Source organism: Dasypus novemcinctus, chromosome 10 (genome assembly GCF_030445035.2).
Source record: "Dasypus novemcinctus isolate mDasNov1 chromosome 10, mDasNov1.1.hap2, whole genome shotgun sequence".
Taxonomy (NCBI): Eukaryota; Metazoa; Chordata; class Mammalia; order Cingulata; family Dasypodidae; genus Dasypus; species Dasypus novemcinctus.
In genome coordinates, this window is record NC_080682.1 from 110,325,085 (window position 1) to 110,350,076 (window position 24,992).

Consider the following 24,992-nt stretch of genomic DNA (forward strand, 5'->3'; position numbering starts at 1 on the left):
TCAATTAGGACTTTTCCTTTAAAGTCTCTAACACTGACATACCTTATTTTTCCAATCTGAAACATATTATCTCTGCTGCTGCTGCTGCTGCTCTACTTGGAGAATGACAGGGCTCTTGAAGTGTCACCAGTCTTTTGCTTCTTTATAGGGTTTTCCAGAGTAACTTGCTTTTTCCTCTTTAACTTTTGGTTGACTTCACTATCAGAATCACTGCCAGATGAAACAAGTTCCTTTGATTTAGGCATTGTTGCGCTCCTACAACCGAACAGCCTCCTGCTCACTCACTCACAACTGACCTCTATGACTTTTTGAAGCTGTGTTTTCTTGATTCAGCACTCACTCAATAAATGCAGCTCTTAAGTTGTTTCCTGTGGTTTTAAGAAGGGAACTGTCTTTAAGACTCCTCTGCCACTTTTGCTTAAGTCGAGCCGGAACAATGGCTTCCCTCAGAGCCAGGCCCCTAGCAATCTGAAGGAGCTGATCAAAATCAAGGGTGAGCCATCAAACTACACCCTCAGATCTTAGGGAACTACATCTTTATATCCACCCTGGCACCAGCAAGCCACACCAGGGGCCAGCACTGAGGACCTTACTGCTACCTGCCACAAGACTGCACCACAGGCAATGGCAGCCAGTGCAGAAAGAGTGAAATGCACTGCTATTAACCACAATTTACCAGCCTCTTCATCCCACTCTTCCCTGGAGTGGGATGTGTTCTACTAGACTCCACAGTTTGCAAATAATTGATTCACACAGTTTCTGCCTGTTTGATAGTTGTTCTGGTGGGCAGATTGATTCCTGGAGCTTCCTACTACAGCATATCCCACAATCCTCCAAATTGAGAGTTGAACAATCTAATTCCAAATTCTCCACTTTTTTCTTAATATTCAGGCTAGAGGGTGATTTATCAATCTTTAAAATCATGAGTTCTGGATTTATCTTCTCTATTATCTCTTTGTGAAAAAAAGTATTCAATGTAATTGAATTTAAAGTAACAAATCAGTTTGCCAATTAAATCATATTCAATGGGAGGTCTATTTGGCTAGATTACCAATATGAATCATTTTCTATGAATTCACTCCCAGTAGGGAAGATCAATCATAAGATTATTTAATTAATGTTAAGAAAGAAAGATTTTTAAAGAGATGTTTCTATAAGCATGGTGAAATGCTTATACACCAATTGAGGTATATTTCTGTCTTAAGTACCAAGATTGTTTCTTAAGTATTAATTTGTCCTTTCCTCTTTATTGTCTGTCTTATAACAGGGAATCAATTTTATGTGTTGAGTTTAAATGAACTGAAGTAGGAAAACTAACAAATTTTAAATTTATTGTTCTTTTTTCCCCTTGCCAAACTTGACATTTCCTTTTTCATTTTAGCCACTGTGATAGATGTGAGGTAACCTTACCTTATGGCTATTGGCATCTTTTTGCATATATACTGGCCATAGATATACTCATGTGTGAAGTTCCTGTTCAATATTTCTGTCTCTTTTTCTATGGGTTGTCTGCCATTTTCTTACTTATTTTAGGAGTTCTCCATATATTCTTTTTTTTTTTTTTATTGACTTTGTAATAATATTACATTAAAAATATATATGTGAGGTCCCATTCAACCCCACCCCCCCACCCCCCTCTCCCCCCCCAACAACACTTGTTCCCATCATCATGACACATCCATTGGATTTGGTAAGTACATCTTTGGGCACCTCTGCACCTCATAGACAATGGTCCACATCATGGCCCATACTCTCCTCCATTCCATCCAGTGGGCCCTGTGAGGATCCACGATGTCCGGTGATCACCCCCGAGGCGCCATCCAGGGCAGCTCCACGTCCCAAATACGCCCCCACCTCTCATCTCTTCCTGCCCTTCCCCATACCCATCGTCCACCATGTCCACTTTTCCCAATCCAATGCCACCTCTTCTATGTGGACATTGGATTGGTTGTGTCCATTGCACCTCTATGTCAAGAGGAGGCTCAGATTCCACATGGATGCTGGCTGCCATCCTCCCATTTTCAGTTGTAATCACTCTAGGCTCCATGGTGTGGTGATTGTCCTTCTTCAACTCCATCTTAGCTGAGTGTGGTAAGTCCAATAAATCAGATTGTAGGTGCTGGAGTCTGTTGAGGCTCAGGACCTGGCATATATTCTTAATACAACTCCATTGTTGGAGTATTACCATTATGCTTTCTGAATTTTTTCTTTACCTTCTCAATCTTTTTAAAATTTTAATTTTACATACATTCCCCCTTCTCTTCCCCACTCCCTGGCAACATTTAATTTGCTTTCTACCTCAGTTAATTTGCTATTTCAAGTCATCTCTTATAAATGATATCATACAATATTTGTCACTATGTGCCTTGCTTATTTCACTGAGCATATTTCCAAGATTCTTCCATGTTGCAGCATGTCTCAAAACTTCATTCTTTAAATAGAGCTGAATAATATTCCATTGTGTGCATATACCACATTTTGTGTAGTCATTCATTTGTTGATGGACACTTGGGTTGTTTTATAGCCCTCAATGCTTACATTAAGAAATGTAAGGGCGGCGGACTTGGCCCAGTGGTTAGGGCATCCGTCTACCACATGGGAGGTCTGTGGTTCAAACCCCCGGCCTCCTTGACCCATGTGGAACTGGTCCATGCACAGTGCTGATGTGCACAAGGAGTGCCCTGCCATGCAGGGGTGTCCTCCAAGTAGGGGAGCCCCACATGCAAGGAGTGTGCCCCATAAGGAGAGCCGTCCAGTGCGAAAGAAAGTGCAGCCTGCCCAGGAATGGTGCTGCACACACGGAGAGCTGACACAACAAGATGACGCAACAAAAAGAAACAGAGATTCCCATGCCACTGACAACAACAGAAGCAGACAAAGAAGACGCAGCAAATAGACACAGAGAACAGACAACCGGATTAGGGGGGAAGGGGAGAGAAATACAAAGAATAAATAAATCTTTAAAAAAAAATAAAAGGAAGATACTTTTATGTGGTATATACACACAATGGATTATTACTCAGCCATAAAAACAAATGAAGTCATGATACATGTGACCACATGGATGAACCTTGAGGACACCATGGTTTTTAAATTCATAATAAACTTTAGAGATGTTATTATTACAAAAAAAAGTTACATCAAAAGTACTGGGGGGTGGGAAGCGGACTTGGCCCAGTGGATAGGGCATCCGTCTACCACATGGAAGGTCTGCGGTTCAAACTCCGGGCCTCCTTGACCCGTGTGGAGCTGGTCCATGCGCAGTGCTGATGCACGCAAGGACTGTCCTGCCACGCAGGGGTGCCCCCCACGTAGGGGAGCCCCATGCACAAGGAGTGCGCCCCATAAGGAGAGCCGCCCAGTGCGAAAGAAAGTGCAGCCTGCCCAGGAATGGCAACGCGCACACGGAGAGCTGACACAACAAGATGACGCAACAAAAAGAAACACAGATTCTCATGCTGCTGACAACAGAAGCGGACAAAAAGAAGAACACCCAGCAAATGGACACAGAGAAGAGACAACTGAGGAGGGGGGGCGGGGGGGAAGGGAAGAGAAATAAATAAATCTTCAAAAAAAAAAAAGATTGCAGCTCCAGCCTAGGTCCCAGTGCCACCTCCAGCAGGGAGGAAGCTGGAGGAACCTGCACCAGCCTCTCTGGGAAATTACTGGCCAAGCCATGGAAGCCAATGATTATCCTACTTTGATGGCACAAGCCACCCAGGAGCTGTTCTGTGGCTAGAACTGGAAGGTCCATTTCCCAAAAACAGGGGAGGAGGAGAAGGTTGACTATAGATTTCGGCTATTGATTGGTAGACTTGGCTGGCTAAGATATAACCTTGGGAACAGCTGGGGTGTGAATCAGCCCAAGTCAGAAAGAGGCCAGTGGCCGCCATTTGCCTCCACCCCCAGCCTGAGGGGAAGCCAAGCTGACCAAAAATCACAGTGACGGGAGGAACTGGTTTTTTTCACCCATATCAGCCTGCAGCCCGAGCCTAGGCTTCAGGTCCACCTCTGGCAAGGAGGAGGCTGGCAGGCCCTGCACCAGCCTATCCAGGTAACTGCAGATAACTTTGGCTGGCACAGCCTGAATATCAGAAGTCTACCAGAGCAACTGTAGTCATCTTGGAACCACACTGCAGAGATTGCTGCCCACAACTGCAGCTCCATCCCCAGATCAGGCAGGGGAGAAAGGGGCATGAAGCTTCATTAGTCTCTCTAGGCAACTACAGTCTAGACCTGTACAACTTGGATTATTCCACACAGCTCTGACTCTGTAACTACTCCCTAGCAAAAGAGAAAGTTGGAAAAAGCTTCATTGGTCCCTGGCACAATGAGGGCAGCTTGAGCCTCCACAGCTTACAACAACAACTACATGCTTGACTCCTACTGCACAACCACCAAGGGAGAAAGGGTAGGAAGCCCTAAACTAAAGAGAAAAACTGCACCCAGAATACTCTAGTAAGTGACATGCCAAGACACCAACAAAAAATTACAACCCACACCAAGAAACAGGAAGATATGGCCCAGTTAAAGGAACAAGATAAGCCTCCAGATGACATGAAGGAGTTGAGACAACTAATCATAGATGTTCAAACAAATCTAATAAGTTCAATGAGATGGCTAAAGAGATTAAGGATATTAAGACACCGGATGAGCACAAAGAAGAATTTGAAAGCATACACAGAAAAACAGCAGATCTTATGGGAATGAAAGGTACAATAATGAAATTTAAAAAACATTGGAATCATAATAGCAGATTTGAGGAGGCAGAAGAAAGGATTGGTGAGCTTGAAAAAATGGCCTCTGAAAGTGAACATATAAAAGGGCACATGAAGAATGGAAAAACTTGAACAAGATCTCAGGGAACTAAATGACAGCCAAGAGATGTGCAAACATACATGTCATCGGTATCCCAGAAGGAGAAGAGAAAGGGAAAGGGATAGAAGGAATATTTAAAGAAATAATGGTAGAAAATGTCCAACCCTATTGAAGGACATAGATATCCATGTCCAAGAAGCACAACATACTCCCATGTGAAAAAATCTGAATAGACTAACTCTGAGACAAATACTCATCAGAATGTCAAATGCCAAAGACAAAGAGAGAATTCTGAGAACAGCAAGAGAAAAGCAATGCATAACATACAAGGGATATCCAATAAGATTAAGTGCTGATTTCTCACCAGAAACCATGCAGGCAAGAAGATAGTGGTCCAATATGTTTAAGATAGTACAAGAGAAAAACTTCCAGCCAAGAATCTTATATCCAGCAAGATTGTCTTTCAAAAATGAGGCTGAGATTAGAATATTCACAGATAAATAGAAACTGAGAGAATTTCTAAGCAAGAGATCAGATTTTCAGGAAAGGGTGTGCTAGGGCCTGAAAAGAAAAGACAAGAGAGAGAGACCTGGAAGAGATTCTAGAAATGAAGATTATATCAATAAAAGTAACTAAAAGTATCAAAAGAGTGGTGAAAATAAAATATGACATAAAATTCAAATAGTCAGGAATAAACTTAACCAACAATGTAAAGCACTTGTATTCAGAAAACTGTAACTCATTGTTAAAAGAAATAAAAAAAGACTTAAGTAATTGGAAGAACATTCCATGCACACAGACTGGAAGACAAAATATCATTAAGATGTCAATTCTACTCATATTGATACAGATTCAATGCAGTCTTCATAAAAATTCCACCAGCATTTTTTAAATAAATGGAACACATGATTATCAAACTTATTTGGAAGGGCAAGGGGTCCTGAATAGCCAGAAACATAGAGTGGACTTACTGGTATTCTACTATAGAACTACTGTGACCAGCAATGGAAGAAATTGAAGCACTGATGTGGAGAAAGTGGCCATGGTAGTTGCTGAAGGCATGGAGAGGGAAGAAGAGATGTGATGTGGGAGCATTTTCGGGACTTGGAGTTGTCCTAAATGATATTGCAGGGACAGATGTTGGACATTATACATCCTGCCATAACCCAGTGAATGTACTGGGGAAAGTGTAAACTACAATGTAAATTTTTATCTAGGCGGTGCAGCAGTGCTCCAAAATGTATTCACCAAATGCAATGAATGTGCCACAATGATGAAAGAGGTTGTTGATGTGGGAGGAGAGGGGGGTAGGGGAGGATGGGGTATACTGGAACCTCTTATATTTTTTAATGTAACTTTTTTTGTGATCTATGTATCTTCAAAAAAATACAATTAAATTAAGTAATTAATTTTAAAGTTTTTAAAAAAGGAAAAGCAAAGTTGGAGGACTTTAAATCATATTACCTAGCTAGTGGTAAATACAGCACAGTCCTGGCATGAAGAGAGACACACAGACCAATGGAACCGAATTAATGGTTCAGAAACAGACCCTCACATCTGTGGTCTAGTGATTTTTGACTAGCCAGTCAAAACCACCGAGCTCGGGCAGAACAGTCCGTTCAACAAATGGTGCTGAGAGAACTGGATATCCATAGCCAAAAGAAGGAAAGAGGACCCCTATCTCACACCTTACAAAAAAATTAATGGATCAAAAACCTAAATATAAAAGCAAGAACCATAAAGTTTCTAGAAGAACATTTAGGAAACTATCTGCAAGATCTGGTGGTAGGTGGTAGACTCTTAAAGAAGATAAGAGGAGGACTGAGGTGGACTGCTGATGTTCAATGCATGTAGAAGTTTTAAATAACTTTACTGTAAAAGTTTGGAAATGTACAGAGTTGATGGTAACACATTATAGTGCGTAACAGCTGGTTTATAAAAGGGAATGTGGCTGAAAACAGTAGTCTAGGGATGTAAGTGCCAAGTGACAAAAAGCCAGAGGATAATCTGGGGTCTGAATAGCACAGTAAACCCAGAGGTGGGTAAGAATTGTGGTTGATGGTATAGATGAAAGAATGTCCTTTGTGAGCTAAGGCAGATGTACATCACTATTGCAGGGTGCTGGGAATGTGCAGAAGCATCAGAAAAATACAACTGGAGTGACCTATGGACAGTGGTTACCAATAATAATGTAATATTCACACATCTACACCAAAATGCACTGTGTTGATAATGGGAGAGTATGGAAAAAGCATGGAAATATATCCCGTGGACCTAGTAATAATCTGGGATATTATCTCAAAACCTGTAACAAATATTCCACCACAATGTGATAGAGGGGTGTTGTTTAAGAATTCTGGATAGGGAGGCAAGATGGCGGCTGAGTGAACTTCCCGGTTACTAGCTCCTGGGGGGAATCGGCTGGGAGGCGTCGGAGACTCTTTGGGACCGGCTGTTTCGGGATTTTTCCTGGTCCGGAGGTGTCTGGACATCGATTTGGAGGGAAGGTAACAGAGAGGATCCATCTGTGAAATATACACGGAGATCCCAGCTACGTGTGGAGGACTCCCTCCTTGGGTAGGCGGAGCTGAGGCAGCTAGCACCGCGGCGGGTGGCGGGCGGGAGAGCCGAGCCGCGCTGTGCGGCGGCGGGCGGCGGGCGAAGGAGACAAGCCCAGCCGAACCTAGCCGTGCCGCGGCGGGCGGGACAGCCGAGCCGCGCTGCGCCGCGGCGGCGGGCGGTGGGCGGGGAAGCCGAGTCCGGCCGAGCCCGGCTGAGCCGCGGCGGGCGGGGGGGCCGAGCCCAGCCACGCCGCACCGGGCGGGAAAGCCGAGCCCAGCCGAGCCCAGCCGAGCCGCGGCGGGCGGGGGACCGGAGCCCAGCTGAGCCCAGCCAAGCCTGGCGGCGGGGTTTCTGTTCTTTGTTTTTTTTTTGTTTTTTTTTTTTATTTTTTATTTTTTATTTTTTGTTGTTGTTGTTGTTCTTGTTCTTGTTGTTCTTTTTTTTTTTTTTCAATCCTCTCTTTCTTGTCCCCAATATTCTTCTTATACTATTTTACCTTAACAATACAATAGGTCCTACAGGAAATACCTCACATTTGCTGGGTTTCCTCACCCTCCACTGCCTCATTTCTCTGTGAATAGATTTAGCCTATCTACACTATCCCCTTTCCCCTACAACTGGATATCCTCCACCATCTGCTATCTCTCCTATATTCCATCTCCCTTTCTTTGATCCACAAAGTGTCTAACTCTTAATTTCTAATACCTTTGTTTAGTTTTCCATCTGGTATTCGTCCCTGAAACTATTACCTTTCTTTTCTCTTTCCCTCTCTCACGAAAACAATAGCCTCTTAGTACGTACCACATTCCTCCCATATTCAGTCGTCTACCTCATTATAGGTACTTTCCTACTACTATAACTCTACACAATTTACATGATCTAACCTCCATCCTCCCAGAACTCATATTGTTGCTTTGTAAACATATATCACCAATACTACTTCACACTTTTTCCTTCCTTACACAATTGACTTTCCCCAGCACTAATACTTTCCTTTAAAGTGAGCTTAACTAGCAATAAGAAATTGGAATAAGAAGAACAAAGTGACAAAGAGAAGATATAACACTTACGCAAAAACAACAGCTAATTAATCTCCAAGACTAGACAAAGAAGCTAAGGAACTGATTAAACCCGTCAAGAAAAAATGTTGACAAGACAGCAACAAAAATCTACAAACCAAACCAGTAATCAGGAAAACATGGCTGAATCCAATCAACAAACTGAAAATCAGGAAGGGGGGCAGGACTTCGCACAAGCAATGAAAGCTCTCAGAACATTAATCACCGACAAATTTGATGAAGTAATGAAAGAGGTTAACAACGTGAAGACAACACTTGGAGGGGAAATTGCAGACATGCGCAAAAAAATAACAGATATGATGGAAATGAACACCACAATTCAAGAAATCAAAAATACACTTGCAGCAAATATCAGCAGACTAGAAGAGGCAGAGCAGAGAATTAGTGATGTGGAAGACAGTGCATTGGAAATCAAACAGATAGTAGAAGTGGTCAATAAAAAGGTAGAAAAAATCCAGATAGGACTTAGGGACCTGAATGATAACGCAAAACACTCAAACATACGTATTATAGGCATTCCAGAAGGAGAAGAGAAGGGAAAGGGGTCAGAAGGAGTGTTGCAGGAAATAATGAATGAAAACTTCCCAAATCTACTGAAAGAGACAGATGTACATATCCAAGAAGCACAGCGTACTCCACTGGTCATAAACCCCAACAGGCCCACCCCAAGACATATACTTGTCAAATTATCCAATGCTCAAGACAAAGAAAAAATTCTAAAAGCAGCAAGAGAAAAGAAAACCATCACATACAAGGGAAACTCCATAAGATTAAGTGCTGATTTCTCATCTGAAACGATGGAGGCAAGAAGGCAGTGGTATGATATAGTCAAGGTACTAAAGGAAAAAAATCTCCAACCAAGAATACTCTATCCAGCTAAACTAGCATTCAAAAATAATGGAGAGTTCAAAATATTCACAGATAAACAGAAACTGAAAGAGTATATCAACAAGAAACCTCCCCTTCAAGAAATTCTTAAGGGAATTCTGCAGGAAGAAAGGAAAAAACAGGACAGTCAGAGATGGAGGAGAGTGTAAAAGCAACAAGAAAGACAAAAATAGAAGGGGAAAATAAAATAATACAAACAAAATATAACAAACACAAATCCAATCAAAATATGGCTACCATAAATAACTCTCTAAACGTAATAACACTAAATGTCAACGGATTAAACTCACCTATCAAAAGATTCAGACTAGGACACTGGATAAGGAAATACGACCCATCTATATGCTGCCTACAAGAGACACATCTTAGACCCAGAGACTCATGGAGGTTGAAAGTGAATGGCTGGAAAACAATCATACAAGCTAACAACAACCAAAAAAAGGCAGGAGTAGCTATATTAATATCAGACAAAATAGACTTTAAATGCGAAACAATTGTGAGAGACAAAGAAGGATACTATATTTTAGTGAAAGGGACAATTTGTCAAGAAGATCGAACAATCATAAATATTTATGCTCCTAACAAGGGCGCCTCTAAATATGTGAGGCAAACGCTGGAAAAACTAAGTGAAAGAATAGATGCATCTACAATTATAGTGGGGGATTTTAATACACCACTATCAACTCTGGACAGAACATCTCAAAAGAGAATCACTAAAGAAACAAAACATTTGAACAGTATATTAGAAGAGCTGGATCTAATAGACATATATAGATCATTACACCCAAACACAGCAGGATATACATTTTTCTCAAGCGCACATGGAACATTCTCCAAGATTGACCATATGCTAGGCCACAAAGAAAGGCTTAATGAATTCAGAAAGATCGAAATCATACAAAACAATATCTCTGACCACAGTGGAGTCAAGCTGGAAATTTGCAAGGGACAGAGACCCAGACTTCACACGACAATTTGGAAATTAAACAGCACACTCTTAGAAAAACAGTGGGTCAAAGAGGAAATCTCAAAAGAAATCAATGACTACCTTGAAACAAATGATAATGATAACACAACATACCAAAATTTATGGGATGCAGCAAAAGCGGTACTGAGAGGGAAATTTATAGCCATAAATTCATATATCAAAAAAGAAGAAAGAGCATAAATTGAAGAATTAACTGCACATTTGAAGGAATTAGAAAAACAACAACAAAGTAACCCAACAGGAAGAAGAAGGAAGGAAATAACAAAGATAAGAGCAGAACTAAATGAAATAGAAAATAAGAAAGCACTTGAAAAAATAAACAAGACCAAGAGCTGGTTTTTTGAGAAGATCAACAATATTGACAAACCTTTAGCGAGACTAACAAAGAAAAAAACAGAAAAGATGCAAATACACAAAATAAGAAATGAGAAAGGTGATATCACCACTGACCCCACAGAAATAAAGACTATCATAAGAGGATACTTTGAAAAACTATATTCCAACAAAAATGACAATTTAGAGGAAATGGACAAATTCCTAGAAATACATAAGCAGCCCATACTGACGAAAGAAGAAATTGATGATCTTAACAAACCAATCACAAGCAAAGAGATAGAATCAGTCATTAAAAATCTCCCAACTAAGAAGAGCCCAGGGCCAGACGGCTTCACAGGTGAATTCTACAAAACATTCCGGAAAGAACTAACACCAATCCTGTTGAAACTATTCCAAAAAATCGAAACAGAAGGAACACTGCCTAATTCCTTCTATGATGCCAACATTACCATAGTACCAAAGCCAAACAAAGACACCACAAGAAAGGAAAATTACAGACCAATTTCTCTAATGAACCTAGACGCAAAAATACTTAACAAAATACTTGCTAATCGTATTCAACAACACATTAAACGAATTATACACCATGACCAAGTGGGATTTATCCGAGGTATGCAAGGATGGTTCAACATAAGAAAATCAATCAATGTAATACACCATAGAAACAGATTGAGAGAAAAAAACCACATGATTATATCTATAGATGCAGAAAAGGCATTTGACAAAATACAGCACCCCTTCCTGATAAAAACACTCCAAAAGATCGGAATACAAGGAAACTTTTTGAACATGATAAAGAGTATATATGAAAAACCTAAAGCCAACATTGTTTACAATGGCGAAGTCCTGAAATCCTTCCCTCTAAAATCAGGAACAAGACAAGGATGCCCATTGTCTCCGCTCCTATTTAACATTGTCTTGGAAGTACTGGCTCGAGCACTGAGACAAGAACCAGATATAAAAGGCATTCAAATTGGAAGGGAAGAAGTCAAGATTTCATTATTTGCAGATGACATGATCCTATATATAGAAAACCCTGAGAGATCTTCAACAAAGCTCCTAGAACTCATAAATGAGTTTAGCAAAGTCGCAGGTTATAAGATCAATGCGCAAAAATCAGTAGCATTTCTATACACCAATAATGAGCAAGATCAGGAGGAAATCAAGAAACAAATACCATTCACAATAGTAAATAAAAAAATCAAATACTTAGGAATAAATTTAACTAAAGAGGTAAAAAACTTATACATCGAGAACTATACAAGATTGTTCAAGGAAATCAAAGAAGACCTAAATAAATGGAAGAATATTCCCTGTTCATGGATAGGAAGACTGAATATTATTAAGATGTCTATCCTACCAAAACTGATCTACACATTCAATGCAATCCCAATAAAAATCAACACAGCCTTCTTTAAGGAACTAGAAAAACTAACTACAAAATTTATTTGGAATAAAAAGAGGCCCCGAATAGCCAAAGACATATTGAAAAAGAAAAACGAAATAGGAGGAATCACACTTCCTGACTTCAAAACATACTACAAAGCTACAGTAGTGAAAACAGCATGGTACTGGCATAAGGAGAGACACACAGACCAATGGAATCGAATTGAAAGTTCAGATATAGAACCTCATGTATATAGCCATATAATATTCGATAAAGCCACTAAACCCTCTCAACTGGGAGAGAATGGCCTATTCAACAAATGGTGCCTGGAGAACTGGATAGCCATATGTAGAAGAATGAAAGAGGATTACCATCTCACACCTTATACAAAGATCAACTCTAGATGGATCAAAGACCTAAATATAAGAGCCAAGACCATAAAGACCTTAGAAAGCAGTGTAGGGAAACATCTACAGGACCTTGTAATAGGAAATGGCTTCATGAATATCACACCAAAAGCACGAGCAGCAAAAGAACAAATAGATAAATGGGACTACCTCAAAATTAAAGCCTTCTGCACCTCAAAGGAGTTTGTCAAGAAAGTAAAAAGGGAACCCACACAATGGGAGAAAATAGTTGGCAACCATATATCTGATAAGAGACTTATAACTTGCATATATAAAGAACTCATAGATCTCGAAAACAAAAAGATAAACAACCCATTTAAAAAATGGGAAAAAGATTTAAACAGACACTTCTCCAAAGAAGAAATACAAATGGCTAAAAAGCACATGAAAAAATGCTCCAAATCCCTAGCTATCAGGGAAATGCAAATCAAAACTACAATGAGATACCATCTTACTCCCATAAGATTGGCAGCCATGAAAAAAACAGTAGAATACAAATGCTGGAGAGGATGTGAAGAAAGGGGAACACTCATCCATTGCTGGTGGGAATGCAGAAGGATCCAACCATTCTGGAGGACAGTTTGGCAGTTTCTCAAAAAATTATCCATAGATTTGCCATATGACCCAGCAATACCACTGCTGGGTATATACCCATCAGATCTGAAAACAAGGACACAAACCGATATATGTACACCAATGTTCATAGCAGCATTGTTCACCATCGCCAAAAGTTGGAATCAATCCAAAAGTCCATCAACAGATGAGTGGATCAATAAAATGTGGTATATACACACAATGGAATACTACTCAGCTGTGAGAACCAATACACTACAATCGCACGTGATAACATGGATGAACCTTGAGAATCTTATGTTAAGTGAAGCAACCCAGGCATTGAAGGACAAATACTATATGACCTCAATGATATGAAATAAGTTAACTGCCTCAGAGAGCTAGAGTCTGGAAAAGTGGCTTACTGGAAATCGGGGGGTGGAGGAAGGATGTGAGTTAATGTCTGTAGGGGTGGAATCTGTGATGAGCTGGGGGTAAGTATGAGCACAAAGAAGGGACAAAATGGGGGCAAGGGGTTACCTTCGGGTGGGGTTTTCTGGGCTTGAGGGGGGCTGGGGATGGGAAGAGGGGTAATATGGTCCAAGAAATAGGTGGGAGGGAGGGGCAACATACAAACATGGGAGAGTGCCAGAAGTTCATTGAGAACTAAATGTTGAGTAAAACGTATCAAAGTATAAATAGGAGGGTCACCTGGTTAGGACACTCAGGGGGTATGGTCTGATGCGGGACAGACTCCGGAGGGAATAGCTGAAGGCTCATTTTGCCAAGGTGGGTTCTACCATTGGGTGGGGTGGACCCATATCCTGGGGAAGACTAATGCCGTCGAATAGAGAGAACTGTATCTCTCGTGAGAAAGGACGGCTCCCAGGGCATTAGATTGGCAGGCGTTGTGGGCCCTAAGGGGAGGGGAAAATGGACGTGCAATGGATAGAACAAAGGTAAATAAGGGGGCAAAAGAGGAGTTATGTGAGAGTACACGAGGATGAATATAAAACAGCTAATATTACACCAAAAACATATAGGGGACGACAGACTAATAATGAAAACCATAAGACAAAACATAGGATAACTAAAAAATTTAGAAAACTGTACAACCTAAAGTATGGACCACATAGTAAGCACAAATGTTACCTTGTTTGAAAACTATAGTTTCGGAATCTGTACATCAGTTTCAGGAAATATGATATGAATAAGTTAAAAGATTATTGCTGTGGAAGGGAAAAGGTTTTATGGTGGATCTGGGGAAATACTGTATATTGTATATATGAATTTTGGTGATCTAAGACTCTTCTGAAGCTGACATTATGTTGGGATTCACTTTACGGGAAGTTTTGGATCACAGAGTGGTTCAACAATGGCAGCGGAGGAATACTGATATGGGATGTTATTGACAGGATATATATGGTTGACAGGGAGTTACACAGGGCATATGCCCAGGGTATATGGTAATGTCTATATATACTCATAGTGGAAACAATTAAAAACAACAGCTGGGGGGGTACTGGGCTCCTGGCCGGGGGGTCACTGTTGTGGGCCCTGGGAGAGCAGCGGCAATCCTCCAGGTGCAACGGCAAGAACCAGGAAGGAAGGAGGGCCCAACAGTGGGCTCTTGATACTAATGGCTACACTTTTGAGCCTATGCACCTGCAATAAGAACAAGGCCTAGAGTAGCATTGTGCCTGGGGGTTTCCTCCTGACAGCCTTCATGTTACTCAAATGTGGCCACTCTCACAGCCAAACTCAGCGTGTAGATGTGATGCATTCCCCCCAGCGTGGGACACGACACCCGGGGATGAGCCTCCCTGGCACCGAGGGATCACTACCACATACCAGCTGAAGAAGTAACTAGAAAATGACCTTGAATTAAAGATTCAATGCGGAACAGCAGAATATACCTGTCTACATATAATAACATGACTTCGGGAAGCGGTTTGACCTAATGTAAGGGGGAAATGGAAAGGAGAAAGGAGATTATAAGGCTGTGAGTCTCTAAAAAAGAGTCTGGAGGTTGTCAGAAGGAATACCCCTATGTACAACTGAACAGAGTCTAAGAGACAGATAAGGTAGATACAACCCCAGGTATTGGTTCTTTTGAGGGATAAAGAGACCCACGGGTTCTATGGTCATGGCAGAAGGGGTTCACTGCCATGACAGATGGCCCTTCTTTGGAGCTGGTGTTTCTGCATGATGGAAATGGACTCAGAGGGGATCTCTTTTCACAAGACTTGCATGCTACTTTATTGGAATTGTAGTTGGTGCTGAGTTTAAGATATATGTAGGGGATTTGAATCTCTGGACTGATAATATGACACCCAGGCCCAGAGCCTCAACAGACTTCAGCTCCTACACTTTGACTTATTGGACTTACTCCACTCAGCTAACATGGAGTTGAAGAAGGTCAACCACCACAACATGGAGCCTAGAGTGTCTACAACTAGAAGCGGGAAGAGTGCATCCAGTACCCATGTGGAATCTAAGCCCTCACTTGACATAGGTGTGCAATGGACACAACCAATCCAATGTCCACAGAGGAAATGTGAAATGGGTGTGGGAACGGTAGCCATGGGGGCTGCTGGGTGTGGGGAACGGGAGGAAGAGATGAGATGTGGAGGCGTTTTCGGGACGTGGAGTTGTCCTGGATAGTGCTTCACGGACAATTACGGGACACTGTAGATCCCCCCAGGGCCCACTGGATGGAAGGTGAGAGAGTCTGGGCTATGATGTGGACCATTGACTATGGGGTGCAGTGATGCTCAGAGATGAACTTACCAGGTGCAATGGATGTATCACGATGATGGGAGAGAGTGTTGCTGTGGGGGAAGTGGGGGGCGGGGGTGGTGGGGTTGAATGGGACCTCATATATTTTTTTTAATGTAATTAAAAAATAATAATAATAAATAAATATTAAAAAAAAAAGAATTCTGCACGTGTGCATGACTGGTTTTTATATTTATAATTTGTCATAAAAATATGACATAAAAATATGTGGGAAAAATACGCCAAATGTAAGCTAAGGACTATAGCTAGTACTAAGCTTTTGACATTAGACTTTCATAATTTGTAACAAATGTCTCACAATGCAAGGTGTTGGTGATGGGTTGATGTATGGGTCCCCTGTATGATGTTATGCATGTTTGCTTTGTAAGTTCACAACTTTTACTATACACTTGTTTATGTACGTTCATGTAAAAATGATATAATAATAAGAGGGTGGGTTTGGAGGAGAATACTTTGGCTAACAGTAATATTTTGAGGATGCTCTTTAGTCATTAGTTAAAAATGTTTCACAGCAATGTGAAGTATTGATGATAGGGTGAGGTATGAGAGTCCTGTATGATGTTATGTATTTTTGTTTTGTTAAGTTTACAACTATTACTATACACTTACTGTTTATGTATGAGTGGTATACTTCAATAAATTTTTAAAAGTAAAAAAAAAATTAAGGAAGTGCAAAAAAAAAACAACACACACACACAATAATGGGGTTTCTTGAAAGGACCAGAGGAGCTAATTTACCAAAGACGGAATTATTTGAGCAAAAACATAAGGTAGCATTGGGTTAGATCACAAAGTATAAAATCCGTGAGTTCATATGTATATAAATAAATGACTAACTCAATTAATAAATGAGGAAGAAGAGACAAATCTTCCACACAAAATAATTCCAAGTAAGTTATACAGATACTCCACAGTTAAGGAGGGAGAACATAACCTTAAGGAGGGGCCACATAAAGTAATTTCCTTACAAAGAGTACAGTATGGAAAGGGAGATAAAGAGTTATTTTACAGAGGAGAAACTTGACAAGCACTTGGAGAGTTTTTTTTTTTTCTTTTTCTTTCCTTCCTTTTGTCTCCAAGCATTTAAGGAAACTGTCAAAACACTAGCTGACTACTAACGTAAAGGACACAAACCTCAGTGTCCATATACAACAAAGAATACAAACATTACAAAATAGTTCAGAAGATTCATTAAAGAAGCAAACCATGGCACCTTACGAAGAGCAGCAAAAACAAACCCCAGAAATGGGGGGAAAAAATCTGGCTTCCAGAGTTGCCACATTATAATATTCAATATGTCTAGTTTCTAACAAAAACTTACAAAGTATTCAAAGAAACAAGGAAGTATGATCCATTCATTAGGTAAAAGAAATTAATGGAAACTATCCATGAGGAGTTTCAGGCACTGGATTTACTAGACAGATTTAAATCTGTCTTAAATATATGCTCAAAGAGGTGAAAGAAATCAGGACAAGAGTACCTCAGCAAGTAAAAATATCAATAAAGAGAAATTTTAAAAAGAAACCAAATAGAAATTGTGAAACAGTGCAGTTGAAAAGTACAAAAGTTGAAATGAAAAAATTCACTAGAGGGATTCAACACAGGTTTGAACAGGCAAAAGTAAAACTCTACTAACTTGAATATAGATTGACTGAGATGATCCAATCTGAAAAGAAGAAAAAATTAATGAAGAAAAATGAACAGAGCCTTTCTTGCAAAAGAAGAATAAGTAGGACAGTAGTACAGCAAAAGAGAACTACACCTACAACCTAGAGGTCAGTAAATTGAAACCATTCTCCATTACAACCCTGCCTTTATCTGCCACACACACAGGCTTCCCTTTTCCTTTTCCCTTTTCCTCCCCTCCCCTCTTCTGTGCTCCTTCTCTCTCTCTCTCTCTCTCTCTCTCTCTCTCTCTCTCTCTCTCTCTCTCTCTCTCTCTCTCTCTCTCTCTCTCTCTCTCTCTCTCTCTCCTCTCTTTCTCTCTCTCTCCTCTCTTTTTCTATCCTCTCTCTTCTCTCTTTCTCTCTCATTTCTAGCACTTTTCAGTTTTTGTCTCTGTCTGTTCAGAGTAAGGATCTTCTGATGTGATAGGGAAAAGGAGACCCAGTGTTTGCTCATAAGTAGTCATGCCCTTCCTGTGGGAAAGGCCAGGCAATCTCCCTGGATTTGGCATCCACATCCAGTAGGTCATTTTGCCAGTGTCCCAGGTAAGAGCCATCAAACTCTGTGATCTCTACATTAGCCCTTTGACATGGCTGGTAAGCAGCAGCACTAAGCAAATTCCAGAAACATTTCCTAGGGATTTTGTATGGGGAGAGCAATTACATACCAAATGCTCCTTCCCCCTTTCTTTCTCATCAGGCAGCCATGGATGTACCTCCACATGCTTTGGGGGGAGGGGGATTTACAAAGAACAGGATACAGCCGTAAGAAGAGCAACATCAAAGGAGATAGGCAAGGTCACCACTACCTTTGTCTGAACAATGACTCTTACAAGGTAACTGCAGGTCATTCTTAATTCTTCCCTTGCTGGAAATCTGGGGCTCTGCCTTTCTGCAAACTCTTATGGCACTGACCCCAGAGTCATCCTGGGGGTGGGGGGGTACCTTCCTAAACAATGGCCAGATGGTTGCCTCAAGCAATCAGTCTCCAGTCACAGGCTAAATGCGATACAGTGGAATTTTTATCACTGAGAGCTCTGGCCCACCCTCCAGCAAGTGCTACTCAAGAACCATCCAGTTAAGACCCTGTGTCATTGCCATCCTCATCTCCTATGGGCAAGTCAGCCTCTGATCATCCCATATGGGCTTACTGACAGTCCCTCTGACTAAGACTTGGAAGTGGGAGTCCCAGAGACCACCTGCTAGACACACACCACACCTGTTGACACCTCACTCCAGGATACAGTCGATTAACAATAGTTTTTACCTTGGGGTCGAGAATAAAACTTAGGGTAGGGAGAAATGGAAACAGCCAAGAGACAGCAGAGCAGGGTACAAGTTAAAGTGCAAGACAAGAAGCATTGGGTAGTTCTATTCCGCATGACCTTCTCTGTATCAGGAACCAGTTAGTTAGCAAAGGAGAAGTTAGTTAAAACTCCCCAGGTGTCGATGGTCATGAATGAACCATCCTGTTCATGATGCCAATTGTTCTGATCATCTATTTACCTCATTGGTGAAGGAGATATCCCCCACACTAAATAGTATGAGATCACTGAGCACATGACACCTAACACTGGCCAGGTGAGATTGACAACAGTTTATTATTTATATATTACATACATACACATATATATATTATATATTCACAGCCTCAGGAGGAGAACAATGTAATGCCATTCAGGGCTACACAGAGGTTGCACTCAGGAATAGCATGAACAAACAGGCTATGAAAAGCAGGCTTTATAGGAACAAGAGGGTGGTGTGGCTCATGCTTCCAATGGAAAGATGTAATTGGCTTGTTTGAATAATTTCACAGGCTGGCAGGAAAGTAAAACATGTTAAGTTGAGGACTGGATGGAGTGCAAGTGGTCTGGTTGATAGAACCAGCCAGGTGAGAAGGCTTTCCCAGTGGGTGGGGGACATACATGGCAAGAGCAGCAGCATTCATGTTAGGCCTTTGGGACCTGTGAGGCTCAAAAATGCCAAGCCAGCATTTGAATTTTTAGGTCATACAATACAGTGTGATACCAAGAAGTGTATAAATATGTACTCATGTGCATAATGGGCACCAGTTACGTACCCATGCATGTAATGGGTGTTCCAGAAAGAGAAGAGACTGAGAAAGGGGCAGAAAAAATATTTGAAAAAAAAAAAGGCCAAAATCTTTCCAAATTTGTTTGAAAGACATAAATCTACGTATCCAAGAAGCTCAATGAACTTCAAGTAGGGTAAACTCAAAGAAATCCACACCAAGATACAGTATGAACAAATTGTCAAAAGCCAAACCAAAGGGAGTTTTTAAAACAGTAAGAGAGAAATGATTCATCTTGTATAAGGGAGCCTCAATTGGACTAACATCTTCAATATGATTAATTTCTCATGAGATATTACTGAGGCAACTCAACAGATGACATTTTAAATGCCAAAGGAAAAACCTGCCAGACAATTATTCTACATCTGGCAAAACTATCCTTCAAAAATGAAGGAAGGGAAATGGACTTGACCCAGTGGTTAGGGCATCTGTCTACCACATGGGAGGTCCGCGGTTCAAACCCCGGGCCTCCTTGACCTGTGTGGAGCTGGCCCATGTGCAGAGCTGATACACGCAAGGAGTGCCCTGCCACGCAGGGGTGTCCCCTGCGTAGGGAAGCCCCATGCGTAAAGGAGTGTGTCCCGTAAGGAGAGCTGCCCAGGGCAAAAGAAAGTGCAGCCTGCCCAGGAATGGCACCGCACACACAGAAAGCTGACACAACAAGATGACACAACAAGATTACATGACAAAAAGAAATACAGATTCCCATGCCACTGACAACAGAAGCGGACAAAGAAGAACACACAGCAAATGGACACAGAGAACAAACAACTGAGGCGGGGGGGAAGGGGAGAGAAATTAAATAAATAAATAAATCTTTTTTAAAAAAACATGAAGGAAAACTCAACACATTCCCAGATAATAATAATAATTTTAAACTCTGAGGGAGTTCATCACTAGGAGATCTGCCCTATTAGAAATACTAGAAGGAGTCCTACAGGCAAAAATAAAAGGCCACTAAACAGTAACTTGAAGCCATATGAAGAAATAAAGAATATCAGTTCAGATAACTATATAAGTAAATATAAAAGCCAGTATTATTGTATTTTGGTTTGTAATTCCTCTTTTTATTTACCTATATGATTTAAAAAGTAAATGTATCAAAAACAATAAATTATAAGCTTATACTAACAGACACAGTATGTATAAAGATGTAATTAGTTATAATAAAAACATAAAGGGGACAGCAATGTATAGGAGCAGAGTTTTTGCATACCAGTGAAACTAAGTTGGTATTAATTCAAATTAGACTGTTATAACTTTGAGATGTTAACTATAAATCAACTTCTGTCATGACAGTGTGAAGAGCTCTGCCAACTGGCTCCCCAGTGAAACTGTGGGAAAAAAAATTTTTTTTTAATCATTTAAATCCTCAGGGAATCAGGAAATGATCCATAGGGCAAAGAGCAAATGAAGGAACATCTATTAAGGAAAATCAATGAAAATTAGGTAAGAAAAATAAAGCTGCCATTTCAATGACCCGACAGAAGTAATCTTCCCTACTGATTTATTAAAGTTTCTATTTCCTTAGTTTTAAAACTGCATTCCCTTTTGGTATATTAATATAAAACCGTATGCAGAGTATTGAGACTATTAAATGATCTAATCACAAAATCTGAGTTAGGTCCTGTTTTTGTATTTCACTTTGGAACTAGAATAACCCAATTCTGGTCACTAGGTCATGCACTGTTAATAGAAGCTTGACCTAAAAGTTACCTTTGCTTCATTATAATAGCAAAAATCATGCCCAAGGTTACCATTACACCACCATTTTTTCACATGCAACATATGACCAAGCATGTTTGAAACAGAACATGCTAAGACCCACCATCGACCCCATGTAATCTCATTCCATCTGCCTCATTATACTAAACCAGCCCCTCCCACAAAATCACACAAAAATCAGCATTGCTTTCAGCTCAGTGAGTCTGATTTGAGGAAATCATTAAATTACTGTCCTCTGGTCTCTGCTGGGTTGACCCTTCCTAAGGGCAAAAGGACTCATTTGAGTGATTTCACCTGGCACCGCAGATGAAACTGGGGCCATAAAAACCCAGCCTGGGGCTCCACGGCCCCTGCAGGGTGGGAGCTTCCAGCCACCAACCCCTGTGGCCACTTAGACCAATCAGTCTAGGGGTTCAACAGCTGGAATGCACTTCAGCCCCACAGCACACTTTCATTTTCAAGAGGAAAAACAGTTCTGAGAACATGTCTTCTGGGTGAGTACTTAACAAATTGTGCCTGCTCTTTTGCCAAAGTCTGATAATAATCTGGTTTCTGGTTGTCAGTTAAGGAATGCTGATTAAGATTGTGGGTTTGAGTCCCACCTTAATTAAGTCCTCCTGTTTGTCAGGTACAGACCCCGAGGCCTATGAATGTCAAGCACAGACATTCTTACATTAGTTTGGTTTCCTGAGATTCTGGTTTCTTATTAACTTATGTGATATTTTTGTGATGCCAAGAAAAGAAATTATAATAATGTGAAATGTTAATAGCACCACAAATAATTGCTGAAGCCCTCTATACTATATTTCAGATAGTCTATATTTAGGTATGAACCAATGAAGAAGAAAAGAATATTTCTTTTCACTATATTGGCCTCAAAATAAATTAGAATACAGAGAACAATGACCTGCAGATGGGTCTCTTAATGACAATACTATTTGGCAGTTAAAAGTTATCTTGTAAGAGAGAAGAAAAATGGGATGAAATACCTTATGTTCGATGTTTCATGTATTTGTTCCAAAAAAAGAGTCTGCAAAAGAAATATCATATTATGATCCAAAGAGACAATAATTCTCAAAACTTAACTGTTAAAAACAGCTCTATTAAGAGGTCAGAAATTCTATGTCTCAACTAAACAGGTGTTGCTGGACTCTAATCCAGAGGAGGACCTTTCACCATTACACTTAGAATTACCCTCTGTTCTTCTTTCTCCTTATGCTGGAGAACAAGAAAAGGAGGATGCCTCCTCATCTCTGTATCAGAGCAGGTCATCCTTTAGCCCTCCTTTATCTCCTAGTCAGGAAGCAATGATCAGGGAACACAATTTGGCTGGGGAGCTACTCATTCCCAGGTGTGGCAATTTTCTTTGAGACAAATGCCAATTGGAATTAATGATCAAAGCAACCCAAGAGGATTTGTCTATGTATACTCTCCTTTCTCCACTTCAGACTTATATAATTAGAAAAAGAATATGGTTTTATTTTGAGATGACCCCTAGAAAATGGAAAATGTATTTGTTTCTATTTTTACTAATCCTACCTGGGCAGACATCCAAGCACTTTTTAATACATTCCTCTCTCCTTAGGAGAGTAGGATGGTCCTTGAAAAATCTAGGCAAGAGGCTGATAGACTACATAACTTACAGCCTAACAGCCCATTCCGGCTGCCAAGAGCTTTGGTTGTTCCTACAGCAGAGCCCCATTGAAATCCAAATAACCAGGAAGATTGAACCAAACTAGATCAGTCCTGAAACCTAAAAGTTTAAAGAAGTTTCAAGAAATTCAACAAGAACCAAATGAAAACCCTTCTGTTTTTCTTGAATATCTGAAGCATAACTTAGATCTTGAACATCCAGATAATATGAGAATAATTAATATGACTTTTATTTGTAAGAGTGCTAAAAATATATATAGATATAAGAAAGGAATTACAAAAACTAGAAGGCAGATTAGGAATGCCTATGTCACATCTGGTTGAGATTGCATTCAATATTTTTTAACAATTGGGTCCAAACCAAGAAAAGTATATATGAAATGTTAGTTGTTGGGAGAAGCCGTCAATCAAGGTTTATACAGATGGTGATGAAACTGGCCAACCAAAGAAAAGAGAGATGAAGGGTAAGACCCCCAGGGCCCTCAATGACTAAAGCACGTTAACCATCCCTTAAAGCCACAACAATGTGCCTACTGCAAAGAAGGCCACTGGAAGCAGTACTGCCCAAATTGCCCCCAGCGAGGGGAGGTCCAGATACCGTGCAAATCCACCTACCATACACTTCAACTTGCTGAGGATGAGAGTGACCAAGAATGATGGGGCTCAGGGGCACCTTCCAACTTTAACAATCACATCACCATTTCTCACCTGGAGCCCTGTATCTACGCTAGTAGGAAAAATACTCATAGACTTTCTGACATGGAAACTAACTATTGAGAAATGGGGGATTCTCTCCCCAAAGACAGTTTCAATAATTGTAGTATCTGGAGCCTCTGGTAACAAGTCTTTCTTATAGCCTCTTGAACACCAGCTAAGAAATACTCATTTAAAATATAGTTTTCTCTATATGCCTGAGTGTCCTATGCCTCTACTTGGACAAAATTTAACATCCAAACTAAATGTATAAAACACTTTCTCAGCAAACACTCCGAATACTGAAGTTTCTCCAGACCAGGTCTTTGCCCACCGGTCTGCCCTGCTGCATCTGAGAAAGGAAGTTCTATCTGAGATACCTGCAGACATCCTTTTAAAGGTAAAATCAGAGGTATGGGCTGGTGGGATGCCAGCAAAAGCCAAATCTGCAGAACTAATTCAGGTTAAACTCTAGCCTGATGCAATTACCCCTCCTAAAACAAAACGGCAGGTAGTGGCTTACTTTTGGAAAAATTAAACAAATACCAGACTATTCTATTAGACAATCCAAATATAAAATTAAAAGCCATCTCTTCTTTAAATCCTGCTACTTTTACCTAACAATCAAAAAGGGTCAATACATGACTTTATAAAAATAATTATAAAAGTCTATTTCAGGGAAGTGGACATGGCTCAACTAAGAGCATCCACCTACCATATAGGAGGTCCAGGGGTTCAAATCCAGGATCTCCTGGCCCATGTGGTGAGCTGGCCCACGTGGGGTACTGCTGTGTGCAAGCAGTGCTGTGCCACGCAGGGGTGTCCCCTGCATAGGGGAGCCCCACGTGCAAGGAGTGCACCCCTCATTGAGCCACCCCACTCGAGAAAAGCAGAGCCCGCCCAGGAGTGGCACCACACACATGGAGAGGTGACTCAGCAAGATGACACGACAAAAGAGACACATATAACCGGTGCTGCAGAGAATGCAAGCAGACACAGAAGAACACCAGCGAATGGACAAAGAAAGCAGACAACCAGGGGGGTAGAGGAGAGAAATTGAAAAAGAAAATTTTTTTAAAGTCTATTTCAGCTGCTGTAATCTCACAGATCAACCACTAAATCACCCTGTCCTAGAAATGTTCACCCATGGAAGCAGTTTCATGATCCAAGGACTTAAAAAAGTAGGTATTCCATTATAAACTTACAGGATATGCTCAAAGCAGCAGCTCTCCCTCCAGGTATGTCTGTACAATGTGCAGAACTCATAAAACTCATGAGAGCTTTGCACTTAGAAAAAACAAGAAAGTAAACATCTACACTTTTAGTTCTAATGAAAAATCAGATTTAAA

At 40.7% G+C, this 24,992-nt stretch overlaps 1 protein-coding gene across 3 annotated transcripts in view; it reads right to left on the reverse strand.

The window, feature by feature from the left end:
* Window positions 1-24,992, reverse strand: part of GDPD4 (glycerophosphodiester phosphodiesterase domain containing 4) — a 251,177-nt gene that overhangs the window by 213,255 nt on the left and 12,930 nt on the right. For 2 of the 3 annotated variants that reach the window (XM_058306029.2, XM_058306027.2), the window contains exon 2: window positions 22,287-22,327. The exons of the other annotated variant lie outside the window; for it this stretch is intronic. The gene's annotated coding sequence lies outside the window, so the exon portion shown is untranslated. The remainder of the gene's footprint in view (window positions 1-22,286; window positions 22,328-24,992) is intronic. 3 annotated transcript variants of the gene reach the window in all.